Below are 13,979 nucleotides of genomic sequence, written 5' to 3' on the forward strand. Positions count from 1 at the left end.
AAGTCATTTAGATTCGAGACTTGGAGTGATGAATGTGATTCTTATTTCTTCAATGCCTATATCCCAACAATAGCTGACCTCTTCATGTACCTAAGGAATGTCCATATATCTCGCTGTTATTAAAAGCTATCATTCTGCTTGATATTCAGTCTTTCCCTATCATGGTTTAAATGAAGAACAAGATAGAAACACTTTGGGGGGCTATTCCTCACACATCTGTTTAACCTCCTCCTTCATCATTTTGGCAAGTCTATTCCTCAAACATCTACACCAGCATTTCTCAAATGGTGCGCCATGGAAGCTAGTCAGGTGTGCCCCAAGATAACAGGGGATTTAATTTATGTATGTTTATATTTTAAAACTGTTTGATTTTCATATATTTTAGAGACATCAAGAATGTGGTTTCTAAGGCTGAGTCAAGTCTTCACCACTTAACATTTTGAACTGGAAGGTAAATTCCTTAATGGCTTAATCTTTAAGAAGCAATGGATAATCCTTTCCCTTTTGCTTTCCCTTGGGGGATTTAAATCGGTCATTATTGACATCTCTCTTGAAAAAAAAAAAAAATTTTTTCATAATAGAATTTATTATTTGGATACTTACCTAATGTTAGAGTTAGTTTACATCTCTGTGCCAATAGGCGAGTAAGCATTCAAACAAAAGATCAAATGGCTGCCCAGATGACTGTATAGTTCACCTGTTCTCCACCAGGTGTGTTTCGATTGTTTAAGCTCGTCAGAAGTCTCCTTGACAGCCCACTAAGTTGTGGGGAGGCTGGGTGGGGTCTACTTTAACAGTAGGTAAGTATCCAAATAATAAATTTTATTATGAAAATTTATGTTGTTTGGGATGAATCTTACCCACTGTTAAAGTTAGCTGATTCCCACATTGAGAAGAGGATGGTTGGTAGTGCAGCTAGACCAAATCCACTCAGCCAATCAAGCCAAAGGTTCCCTGCATGAAACCCAAAACATTCTTATCTGATCTGGAATCCTTTTTGGATCTTACTGCTACCAGAAGTTGGATTCCATGCAGGGGACAAGGCTTTCATATGTGTGCAGCAAAGAGCAGTCTTGCAGAGAAAACCCCTTCAATTCAATTCTAGCTGACTAGAATGAAACAGAAGTAGTGTGAGAGGACTCCTGTGCCTGGGTCCAAAAGCCCTATAAAACGACTGTCACTAAAAATAAATGCCTTTATGATATACAGGTACACTCCTATACAATGTATGTACCTTCATGCTGCCAAAAATACTAAACCCCAGGAATTAAAACAAAGAGCCTAAAAGATTGCTCTTTCCTCAGATCAGGAAAAGACTTTACCCGCTACTGGTAGTGGACTAAGGGCTTTACTGCTTCAAACATGATTCTGCATACTTAAAAGTGCTGAACGGCAACACCAAATTGCACTTCTACTGCACCGCATTAAAACCATCCTCATGCTACAATTTGTCATCAAAATAACTGAATTAGCGACAGCTCTCACATAATGAATATTTACCTTCAATAAAAGTAAATGGTATGATGCTAGTTCTCATGCACTAGCCTAATCAAATACGTCACAGAGAGCCTTGTGTTCTTTGACAAAGACATTCTAGGTTTCTAAAATCAAAAAACAAAAGGTTAACTTCGCCTCTTCCAGGCTTAACCTTTGAAAAAGATATTTAGGTTCTCTAAAACTACAAAATAAAATGTTAACTCTTATATATCATTTTAATATAATATCATTAGTACTTTAATATAATTTTATACTTCAATAGTATCCATTCTGAGCATCTATCTTCACTTTAATGAGGTCGGGTCTATCCTAAGTGGAGTATTATCATTATCATTATTATTATTATTAATCTTAATAATTTATGAAAATTAGTAAATAATTTTTTTATGACAATTACATCAAATACACTGATTAATGAATATTTACTGAAGAAGTCCGCGAATTGCCGAATTTTTTGCAAATAATTTATAGATATGTTCCAAAAAAAATCCTGCGAATCGGTGACTCCTTGAATTGTGAGAACGTGAATAAGGGGGTTTACTGCAAGTTCTTGATATGGAATGAGCAAGGCCAAGGCTTAGAATGAGCCTCACTCTTAGCCAAGAAGCCCAAAGTGAAAGAGTAAATTGCATCCCCTTGAGAGACGCCAATCCTCTTGTCGATCGCTTGTAGTTCATTTGCGCGTTTAGCTGTAGCCAGGGCTACTAGAAAGAGGGTCTTCTGCAAAGGGTTCTTGACAGAAGCGGAACTGAGAGGTGCGAAAGGAGGGCCTGAAAGCCATTTAAGGACTACATCCAAGTTCCAAGACACTAAATCAGACTTCTTCTGCTTAGACATATATCAAAAGACTTAAGGAGGTCATTAAGATCCTGATTAGATGAAAGATCCAAACCTGTGCTTGAAAACCGAGGAAAGAAGAAGAGATGTGTAAGCCGTGGGTGGAGAAGCGTCTTGGTCTGCATCCTCTTCATCTGAAGAGACCAGAGAAAGAGTCAGATCCTGAACAGGTTTTGCAGTGGGAGTTTTCCGAACGAAGCTCAAAATCTCGGATAATTGGTCCTTGATGGCTAGGTGGGGTCGTCCGATTCCAAGGTGGAACTTGTCGTCTGAGAGGATGTCTTGAAGATGGCGCCGAATGCTGAGAGTCCACAGCTGGGTGAACAGGAGCAGGTGCCTGGCGAGCGGGAGCGGTAGCTGGAAGTGCGGGAGCTGGGCACACAGGAGCGGAAGATGGGAGCATGGGAGCAAGAACTGGACTCTTGGGAGCAGGCGCCTTGAGACAAGCCAGATGCTCGGGCGACAGGCACCGAGACCGATGCTTCTGACGTTTAGAATCCTTAAGCAGCGTATGACATTTGAGAATCCCAAGGGTGTGCTGGAAGTTGACAAGAGGCGAACACTGAGGGATTAACCCCGTAGCTGCAAGACGGGAGCGGAAAATACAAGGTGTCCCTGCGATGCTTGATCGGCAGAGGGCGAGTGGGAGCTGAGTCATCCTCACGCCTTTTCAATGGCCGGGATGAATCCAGGAAGCGTCTATGACGCCTGCGATCAGAATCTGAACCTGAGCCTGATGACAGTCGGAGCACATCCAGTGACATGCCTTTCCAACGGCAGGTCATTGGTCGAAGCCTGGGAACTAGCAACAGGTTCGACAGAAGGGGCAGTAACCCATGGGCAAACCCTCCCAGCCCCCCTTGGACCTCCAGTATGTCTTCTCCCAGCAGCAGGGGAGAGGGACAGTGACCTTCATCTGGGAGAGCCAACAGGACAGGACACCACCTCCTCCATTAACACATCACTTGGCACTTTGTCACAAGGCACTTTGTTGTTGAACACTTTGTCCATCAGGACATGTAGGGACACACCCATCTCTGAAACTGAATTCACCACTAAACTGGTCTTATCGAATTTAGATTTGAATCTAGATTCTAGGCTGGCAATGGCATCGAAGTCTGAAGCATGGGAACTAGGCAAAGGACTGGGTGGAGGAAGAGAGGGAGGACTGACGATGGGAGTGAGTATGTCCTGGGGTGGAGGAAAGTGCAAGACCGGAGTCTTGCTTAGGCTTAGGGGAAGAATCTCTACTCACAGAGGCCCTAATTACGGCACAAGCGGCCACCTTCCTAAGCCTGTCTTTCTCATGTTTAATAAGACGGGACTCAAACCTCTTCCAACTACAATCATCCCAATCCTTGCATTCAGAACAAGTACTCTCCCTAGAACACACCTGCCCCTACACTTAGTGCACATGGTATGTGCATCATAGCATATCTTAAGTACTGTAATTTAGTCTTACAGCCCTCGCTACAGAAACGACTGGAAGCACTCGAATCTGAAATGGCTACACTAATCGGAAAGTAAGCTAATACAAAGTACAAACCGCCAAAGGCCACAGCTTAACAAAACTAAAATGAGTACTTCACCGACTTCTAGCAAGCTAGGAACAACCGCCAAATCATGAAAGCGGGAGCTCAGAGAACGTGTTGTCGAGACAGCGGCATAAAATAGAATGATGCCACTAGCTTCTGTCGCTCCCTTGCCCCCACTGCACTGAGCGGGGCATGTCACCCCAGCTTTGCAACCAAAGCGCTGCCACGAATTCTGAATTTAGGATGCCATGCGAGCATGATCGTTAGCTAAGTAATTACTTGGTAAGTTGCTTATATAAAAACAAAGTTACTTGAATAAAAACAATGTTTTTTTCATAAACATCCTTCAGAAAGCTACTGCCTCCAAACTGTTTATCTCTCAAAGCTAACATTCCAGACTGCATGAAAAATTAAGTACTTAATTAATTACTAAGGACCCAGGAATCTTTTCTGGTCTGTTAAAATTTGTGACAGAAGTGTCTGTGGTATTTAAAGCTATGATGTGGGCTATTATCAGCAACAAGCTTATAAAAAAATTATTTTGTTTACACTATATATTTCTCAATACTATTTCCTTCATTATGTCTCATCAAGTTCATATTTCCTTAGGACTTTCATAAAAAAGTTGAAAAAATTGGATAGCTTACCTTGTTCACTAGTGTGATGAGCATTAGGAAGGGGATTATGGTGTTGCGTAATTGCATTTACAACCTCATCCCTTCTGCGCTCCTGCACTGTAGTAACAGCTTCTTGCCATGCAACTATTGACCGATGAATTCCAGGCTGCAAAGGAGCCCCTCTCAAACGCTCCATCTTCCCAACTAATGTCACCACCTGCAAATCAATATCTTGTCTCAGTCACATGAATGAAAACCAAGATATAAAAAATATAACTTTACAGTGCACAAACTAGGCACTTGAGAGATATCACAAAAAGCAGTGGCTGTTAGATAACTGTCTCACCTGTCAAAGGCACTCAATTTCTCACTGTCAGTAAACTAGATTTGTCCAAAAGGGAATTATTATTATAATTATTATTATTATTATTATTATTATTATTATTATTATTATTATTATTATTATTATTATTATTATTATTATTATTATTATTATTATTATTATATTATTATTATATTATTATTATTATAAAATTTATACATTTCTATAGTAAATTATGTGATATTTTAAACAAATATAATTTTCCAATCTTTTGAGAAACCTTTGAAGAGAGGGGTGAGGGCAAAGCTGTCAGATGTGTCAATCATTCCCCAAAGCATTTCAAAAGATTTCTGGTACTCTCTCTCTCTCTTTTTCTTTCTTTTTTTCCTTTTCCTTCATAAATCATGAATTTCCATCTTTTTGATATCTAACGTAGAATAACTCTCTCTCTCTCTCTCTCAGATTCGCAAATGTCGCATGTCTGTGAAAAAACCGCGTATGACAATTAGTTAGGTTCCAATGAAAATTAAACGTGTCTGTGAATTCACGCAACTCAAATCGTGTAAGAATGAGTACTGCTTTAAATAAATGTCTAAAAATACACTGTACCAGACATAGAGAGATGGGGAGGGGGGAACGCATACAGTAAGTGCTTAGTGTTTCATAACTTGCACTAAAAGAGAAACAAAAAATGTTCACAGTCTGTTTTTTCTATATGTTGTATGTGTTTTAGGCATTTTACATATCTTGTAAGTAAAAGCAGGTAGAAGTGCAACTGGGTAATTTTGTTAGGCTATACTGTTCAGTACTGTATTTATATACTTCTAGATGCAATTCACTCTGCAGATATATTTCTGATTGACTGACATAACATTTTAAATTGAATGATAACTACAAAATATCAATTAGGATAGGCTATTAATTACTTTATACTAAATTGCTGTACACTATAGGCTATGCAAGTTGGTTCAAGGGTATTTTACCAAGTAGGGTACTGTATATGGTTATCTTTGTTAATTAACAAATTTCAAAGACCACACCAGCTTTCCACATAACAGACAAAGATTGTAATCTCACAGGAATAAAATTTTTACAAATACATAAAATTTTGCAACCTCACGACGTTTACATAAGTGAGATAAGTGACTGAGACAAATGCATATCTGCAAGGTGCATTGTGACGCTATGAAGACAAATATGGGCATACAGTAAGTGGTTAACGTTTTGTATGAAAAATCCTTTGTTATTAAAAACTTAAAATTCCTGTGCTTCATGTAACATTCTCTCTCTCTCTCTCTGAAAAATTAGAAGTCCTGACCATCAATCAGGAATCTTTCCATAGAGAGACAATACACTAAATTACTTTACTAAACACAGCCATACATACTCTAGCATGCTCGCGCAAGTGGTCAATGATGAGTCGATCAACACGACTAGGGGAGGGTGGCAGACGTGGAAGAGGGACTGTGTTGGCAGATGACACTCGCTTCCCGGGAAAGCACCTTGCTAATTCAGCTTCTGTTTTCTTTCGTTCTCGTTCGAGCTGACGAAACTGATCGTAGCACTCCTCTAACCTGGAGTGTAATTCACCACTACCTCCAGTACGCCTAGGAAGACCAGAAAGTTAAAAGGCTGTTTCTAAATATTTCAATAACAATAAAATTACAGTAACATTATAAAAATGCTCTCTTTTGAATTCCAACTTAAATATCGAATACAATAAGATATTTGAACATATCTTTGCATAGTTTAAATTACACTGAAAAGGTTTGTTTCACAAAAATGACCCATTTTAAACATGATATGGGCCAACTCCAAGTTCATGATTTATTTGAAAAACTTTTATTTTTAAAAAATTACTGATATTTTTCAAATCATTATATATTCAAGATACAATTCTTGTTGTAATTACCTGAATGGCCTGAAACCCAGTAAGGGGGAGGGATTGAAAGAAGAGCATGAGGAGGAAGGTCAGTGAAAGGGGGCATGATGTCTGTGTTTGGTGGAAGGAGAGGCGGAGGGGGTCCATGTGGAGTGAAGATATCTCCCATTGGAGGAAGCAACTCCCAAGGAGGGACACCATCAGTTGGTGGGAATGTTGGAGGGGGTGGAACCAAAAATGGCCCTTTAGGTGGTGGTCCCACTGGGCCACAATGGGTTGGGCCTTCCTTTGGTGGTCCTGTATGCTGGTCTGATGATCGTGACTCTGTTGGAGACCCTTGACTCCCAGGTTGTGACGTTACACAAGAAGCAATGCCGCGTTCATCTTGAGATCGAGGTTTACGAAGCACATTGGGAGATATGTCGCCACTACTTGAGATAGTTGGTTGGGAGTTCAGAAACTTTGGTGAAGACTGAGGTCGATGTGGGATACAATGTCCATTCAAATTTGCATTGTTTGGGCCACTTGTAGGTGGGAGATTAGGAGTACACAGAACAGCTAGGGCTCCAAGAGGATGACTGGTAATATTGTTAATAGTATCTTGTGACAGTCCATCATGAAGATTCATTCCATTCAGAAGATTGACAATTTGCTGACCCTTTTCAGCCTGACTAAGACCATTCGGCTGATGAGTTGACTGGACAGGTGGACCAGAGCCATTGGTGGTAGATGACTGGCCGCACATTACATCTAGACCTCCTAAACTTGTCTTGACCCCTAGTGATGATATTGAAAATGGGTCAACTGACGTAGGAGTGGAAGAAGGAGGTAAGAGATCATGAGTGAGATCACGTGCAGATGGCAAAAGCTGGTTAAGCCCCAAGGCTGCAGCATCACTGAGATCAGAGCCTCCAAGGAGAAGTGGATCCAAATCCCCTAATGGAGGGAGAAGTGATAAACCAGCAGAATTTCCACCATTTAACCCATTCAACTGATTGAGTCTCTGTAGGTTATCTAGAAAATTCTTGTTTGCATTCAACTCACTAGTAAACTGGTCAAAATCATGACTGACAACCCTACTTGAGGGATGACCAAGAGAATCGCTTGGGCCTTTTCGGACATCACACAGAGGAGTCTGGCTGCTACTGGACATCCCTGGTGGGGAACCTGTCCCACCCACCCCAAGAAAGGAACCATAGCCAGAGTCTCTTGAGCTACCACTTAGTTCACGTTCTCTGAAAAGCTCTCCATAATTCCCTTGTACACCAGCCTGAAATGAAAACACAGGGGCTTGATCAAGTGTCCTATTGCAAGAATTTGACTTCAGAGATAGTTTGATTGAAAAATGACACTAATTACCTAAGGTACTTGAACTGTTGCTTTTGGCCATCAGGACATGGCACTACAAATATTTTAGTGTTTCCAAAAAAACCTTACAAATAAATTATTTTGACAATACCAGCAGAGCAGACAAAAACATGAGCCAAATGGTAAAAAAAAAAAAAAATGGTGCTACTTGACATTACTAATCTATATGAAATAAGTTAGGCAATCAACTTGCATATGCAATAATTCAGGTGTAAAATGCCCAACAAAATTCATTATCTGACTGCAGATTACAGAAATTTACAATACCTCTTCTTCATGGACAGCTGATTCATATAAGTAATTAATGAAGTCCGACTGACTGTGTGGATGGGCTGGAGGAGGATAAAAGTCATCTGTGTGGTTTCCCCTGCCTAAGCCTCCTGAACTCCATAGTATATTATCACTTCCAATATCACGTCCTAAACTCCTGGAACTGTGGCTCAGATTACTTCCACAAGTTCTGCTGCAAATTTAAAACGGCAATATTGTAACTTGTTTATAGCTTAAAAATAGTAAATTATGTAAAATAAATAATAAAAAGAAAAAGAAAATGCAAAAGAATTTTCTATATTACTACAGTACAAGACACTATCATTTTTAAACTATCATACCTGTTGATACACCACCCACACAGTTCACCAAAACAGTTTCTCACTTTTTCACAATAAATGCAAATAATCAATGTGAGTGAACTATTAACACAATAAATTTAGTTGTAAGACCTTTCAATAAGTACAGGTATATAACAAAAGTTCACAAATTATAAAACATAAAAACAAAGAATCTGTGAAAAAGTTTAGAAACATTGTTCACAAGCTTAAATACACATGAACTGCAAGACACTATGCTTCCTGATACAAAAATGGAAAGCTAATTTTTGAAAGTTAACAGCTTCAATACTTATGTAAAAGGATATAAATTAACAGGGACGTGTAAAACAAACAGTTAAGTAGTATCTGAGTGTCGATGTCTCACCTCTCATGTGCTATAATTTCAAATCTGACCATATTATTGAGATGTTTGCATCTATGGAATAAAAAACTATTCAAAGACGACATAAAGACTAATGAATCTTTTCAAGCTGTTCATAAAGACATGTCAACTTAATTTAGATTTATAGTTTCTATTTTAGTTATTTCTCATATAAGTGTTACAAGATGAATAACCCAAGATGTTTTCAATAATTTGAGTGGAGCAGTTGTTTATGGTCTATGAAAAACAAAAAGTATAGAACTCTAGCCTATTACTCTTATCAAAAGTGGTTTACGAATTACTAAAACATCTTTATTTACCACAAAACATTCATAAAAACCCTTCAGTGTTGTAGGTGTTACAGAAAACAAACAACTCAGCTTACAGTAACTAAAGGATATATAAGTCTTACACATACCAGACTCAATTATGACAGAAATTTAACATCAAAATGAAATCACAACTGCCTAACATAGGGAGTCCTTCCCTATGCATGCAAGCTGAACTTATCCCTTGTACTGATACAATCTGAAGTTCTGAACTATCTCAAAATCTGACTTACTGAAATGCAATTTCTGGAAAATTTAATGTTCTATGTTAGGATTACTTTATATATGACATTTTTTGGCAGAATCAATAAGCTCTCCCTCTCCTGTTATTAATTTAACTTCCCTATAAAATTTACACATCTCAGATTAGGCATGATAATGAAGGCCAAAATTTGTTGTCATTCCACTCTGTGGAATAATATTTGCATCCAAAGACAGCAAACAATTCCTGAATCATCATTTACACTGTGAGGGTTTGGACACAAATAAAGAAGCTTATAACTCCAATTTTTTTTCCAGAACTTGCTTGAAAAACTGTTGGAACTGCAAAGTTTAAAATGGGGACCACTTTCCTGCAAACACCTCTGAGAGTAGCCTGTCTTGTTTGAGTTCAAGTAACTTTTTCTGGACATTTCATTCAGTTTTGTTTCATTACAGCAAGCTAAGGGATTTTTTCGATAGCCTCTGCCTTTAAAATGCCTAACTTGGAATTCCGTCAAATACATTCTTAAGGTCCACTTATATATGCTGCAATCGCTTACTTTTGCTTGCTACTATTCCTACAGCTGCTTCAATTTAAAGAGATTTACCAATATGATAAATGTGTGTATATTCAAAATTTCTGCAAAAACTAAACTTATGTCAAAATCTTTGGAAACTAAGCATTTGAACCTGTGCGGAAACATTTCATAAATTACAAAACTATTGGATTTTTTGTATTCTTTCCTTCATTTACACTTAAACCTTCATATGGGAAACTGCATGGGACTGAGGCTACATCAATTTATTGTAAAGTTCATTATGAACGAAGTTCATCCAACTAAACCCAAATCCTTAATGACCCTTCTTCTTTCCAGTCATAAAATCATCTTTCCTTGCTTTTGTAGGCTCCCTTACATACCACTACAAATAAATATAAACCCAAAACCTTAGTTACTGTAAAATCATTTTTAAAAATGTTCTCAATTAATTTGTGCATAATATATACCAGCTATTGTGTAAATCAGTAAATATTATTAAAATATCTTCTTTCACTTGTTTATAACATGTTTTGGTTACCATACTGTAATCTATAAGTCAGTCTTTTCCCACGTCCATCTCTCTTTCCATTGTGTTACATATGGTTCTAAAATTAACATAATGCAACTCCCCTGAAGGCCCACTTGAGAACCTGACTAAGTGAAATGATGTTGTTCACCAAGAATTTTAGCAACTTGTCATTTTTACTTTTTTTTTTTTTTTACTTTTTAACATACTACCATGACATCCCAGTGTTGAACTTCAAAATTGCTTTTCTCCCTAACAAGTCTAGTAAAATTAACATACCCAACCTTATGGGATCAATCTCTCTGCCTTTGAGGTTACATGTGAGTTTTTTGGTGGTGTTGGAACATATGCAATGCCTATACAGTACTACTCAAATTTTCATAATAGAATTTATTATTTGGATTCTTACCTACTGTTAAAGTTAGCTTATATCTCTGCGCCAGTAGGCGAGTTGGCATTCAAACAAAAGATCAAATGGTTGCCCGGATGACTGTCAGGTAGTTCACCTGTTTTCCACCATGTGACAGCCCACCAAGTTGTGGGGAGGCTGGGTTGGGTCTACTTTAAAAGTAGATAGGTATCCAAATAATAAATTTCATTATGAAAATTTATATTATTTGGAATTAATCTTACCTACTATTAAGAAGTTAGCCAATTCCCACATTAAGAAGAGGGTGGTGGGTAGTGCAGCTAGACCAAAATCAGCTCAGCCAATCGAGCTAAAGGTTTCTTGCATGAAACCCAAAACATTCTTACCAGATCTGGAATCCTTTCTGAATCTTATTACCACCATTCAGGAAGCAAGGCTCTCACACTTGTGCAGCAAAGAGCAGCCTTATGGAGAAAACTGCTTCATTTCAGCCAAATGAAACAGAAGCAGCGTGGGGGACCCCTGTGCCCGGGGTCCAAAAGCCCTATAAAACGACAGTCACTAAAGGAAAAAATACTTTTATGATATAAAGGTACCCTCCTATACAAAAAAGATGTACCTTCATGCTCCCCAAAATATTAAAACTCGAGATTTACAACAAAGAGCCTAAAGGATTATTCTTTCTTCGGTTCAGAGAAGACTATCCGCTATCAGTAGAGGACTCAGGGCTTTACTGGTTTCAAACACTATTCTGCATACTTAAGGCAGTTAGCAGGCACAACAAATTCTCGTCTACTGTGCCGCATTAATCCCATCCTCAAGCGACAAATTGTCATAACACTAAAAGAAGTTGCAACTGCTCTCACATTATGAATGTTTATCTTCAATAAAAGTAAAAGGTATGGAACTACTTCTCATGCACTAGCCTAATAGAATACATCACACAGAACCTCGTATTCTTTGACAAAGACGTTCTAGGTTTCTAAAAACACAAAACAAAAGGTTAACTTTGCCTCCTCCTGGCTTAACCATTGACAAAGACAGCTAGGTTTTCTAAAATCAAAAAACAAAGGTTAACTTTGCCTCTTCCAGGCTTAAGTAAGTTTTAATTGCCCCAACAGAACAGAGAAGTGTTTCCTCTTCTTCCCCACCAAAGAGGTTAAATGGGAATTCTTACAGTTCTCTGAAAAACTCGGCCTTAATATCATTCTCTGCTCTAACACAAAAAGATAAAGTAGCATACCTTTACAACAGCTTTAAGGAGAATGCTTGCAATGAATTTACTCTTTTAACTACCGATAGTGCTAAATAAAAGGTTTCATAGTAAATAATTCAATGGAACTCATTCCAGAGGCTCAAAATAATCTGCAGATAAAATTTAGACCTGCACTTACATTACAAAGAGAGACTGACATGGAGATGAAGTGTTCCAATCTCAACATCTTGAGGTGCTGATCATCAGCCAGATCTAATAGCAAGTAACGCAATACTGAAGAAATTATGGAACAATAACCTTGAAAGCAGACAGCGATAAAGTCTTACTATATCTAAGAAAGAAGTGAAACTTTGATGTCCACAAGGTTCCAGGTGCTGAAAATTCCTCTAGAATGGCACCCTGAGCCATACAGAAACTGCTGCTTCTAAAACATGGCCACGGCTGTTTTCCACTTCATTAAGTTAGAACCCATGATACCTTTGAAAATCCCCTTATTGGGAGGAGACAGTCGAGCATCTCCAAGTAGGTAACTGTGAGATGCAGAAGTAGGTGGAAGTACATGGAATTCTGTAGTTTGAGTTGATTTCTCCTTAATGGGAGAATAAGAGAGACATCTACCAATAGAGCTAAAGTTAAAAAATCATTTGCTCTGAGGCTACTAGGGTTCTACAAGCATCACTAAGCAATTCTTGAACTTGAAATTTGCTGAATACTTCCTTTGAGCAGATAGAGGGGAAAGGCCAGTGAGCCTGAATCAAGCCAAACTTAAGGAAACACATCCACTGCTGAAGCCTGAGGGCCCTCAAAGGAGTAGTAATCGACTGCTTGTTCCTGTTCATCTGCATGCTAGTAAGTCTACATTTGAGCACTCCTCTAATCCCACAGCAACTGTTCAACTTGCGGATGTAATGGCCCTTGTAGGTAGTTTTGCTCTTTCTGAATCGCCAATTGCCAAAAACACTGTCCTTCCACAGAATGAATTATCAAACCAATATCCTGTTGTTCATTTCACTCAGAGAAGCAAACTTTCCACTATGACTTTCTTTCTGACCAGGAATTAACCTGCTAGGTACTGTCGATGGTCTTTCCACTACCCTGACATCTAGTCAATTTTACCAGGTATAGTGTTGACCATTCTATGTTGTATGAAAGGTTAACAACACTAGTTAACATTCGTTTCATGTTGCACGACAGCAGGAAAAAACAAAACCTGAACGTAGGTTTGAGAGAAAAATGGTCAACTCTGGTTACAGAGTCACTCCTACAGAATTTGGCGACAATGATGGTCCTGGAATACTTACAAATTTTAATGAATATTAGGCCTAAGTCAAAATCTCTTATGCTGAGACTGTACTGTAATTGAACTTGATTACAGGCAGTCTTGATTATTGGTGATCTGTTTTTGGCACTTGTCTAGCAACGAAAATCAGCGATTTTCAGTGCCAATAATCATGCATTGGCACAGATACATACTTAACAGAGGCACCAATAACTGATTTGGCACTTATCGGTGCCAATAAGCAGCGAAAATCACCGGTTTTCAGTTACTGGCGATTTTGCTTATCGTCACGCCGTCAGAACAGAACCACCAACCAATAACCAGGGACTGCTTGTATTCTGATAAAATCCCCAGTGGGGCCATGTTTCTTAATAAAGAAATTAGGCCATGTTTCTTGATAAAGAAAGCCCTTACCACTTATGGAGCTTCCTTCAGGGCTAAAATTCTGACAGACAAGCCTGCAAATTTCAAGTATCATCCCCACATCAC

The 13,979-nt window shown here is 38.5% G+C and overlaps 1 pseudogene; it reads right to left on the reverse strand.

Annotated features, from left to right (window-relative positions):
• The window catches only part of LOC136833683 (uncharacterized), a 53,561-nt pseudogene that overhangs the window by 21,436 nt on the left and 18,146 nt on the right, over nt 1-13,979 (reverse strand).

Source organism: Macrobrachium rosenbergii, chromosome 52, assembly GCF_040412425.1.
Source record: "Macrobrachium rosenbergii isolate ZJJX-2024 chromosome 52, ASM4041242v1, whole genome shotgun sequence".
NCBI lineage: Eukaryota > Metazoa > Arthropoda > Malacostraca > Decapoda > Palaemonidae > Macrobrachium > Macrobrachium rosenbergii.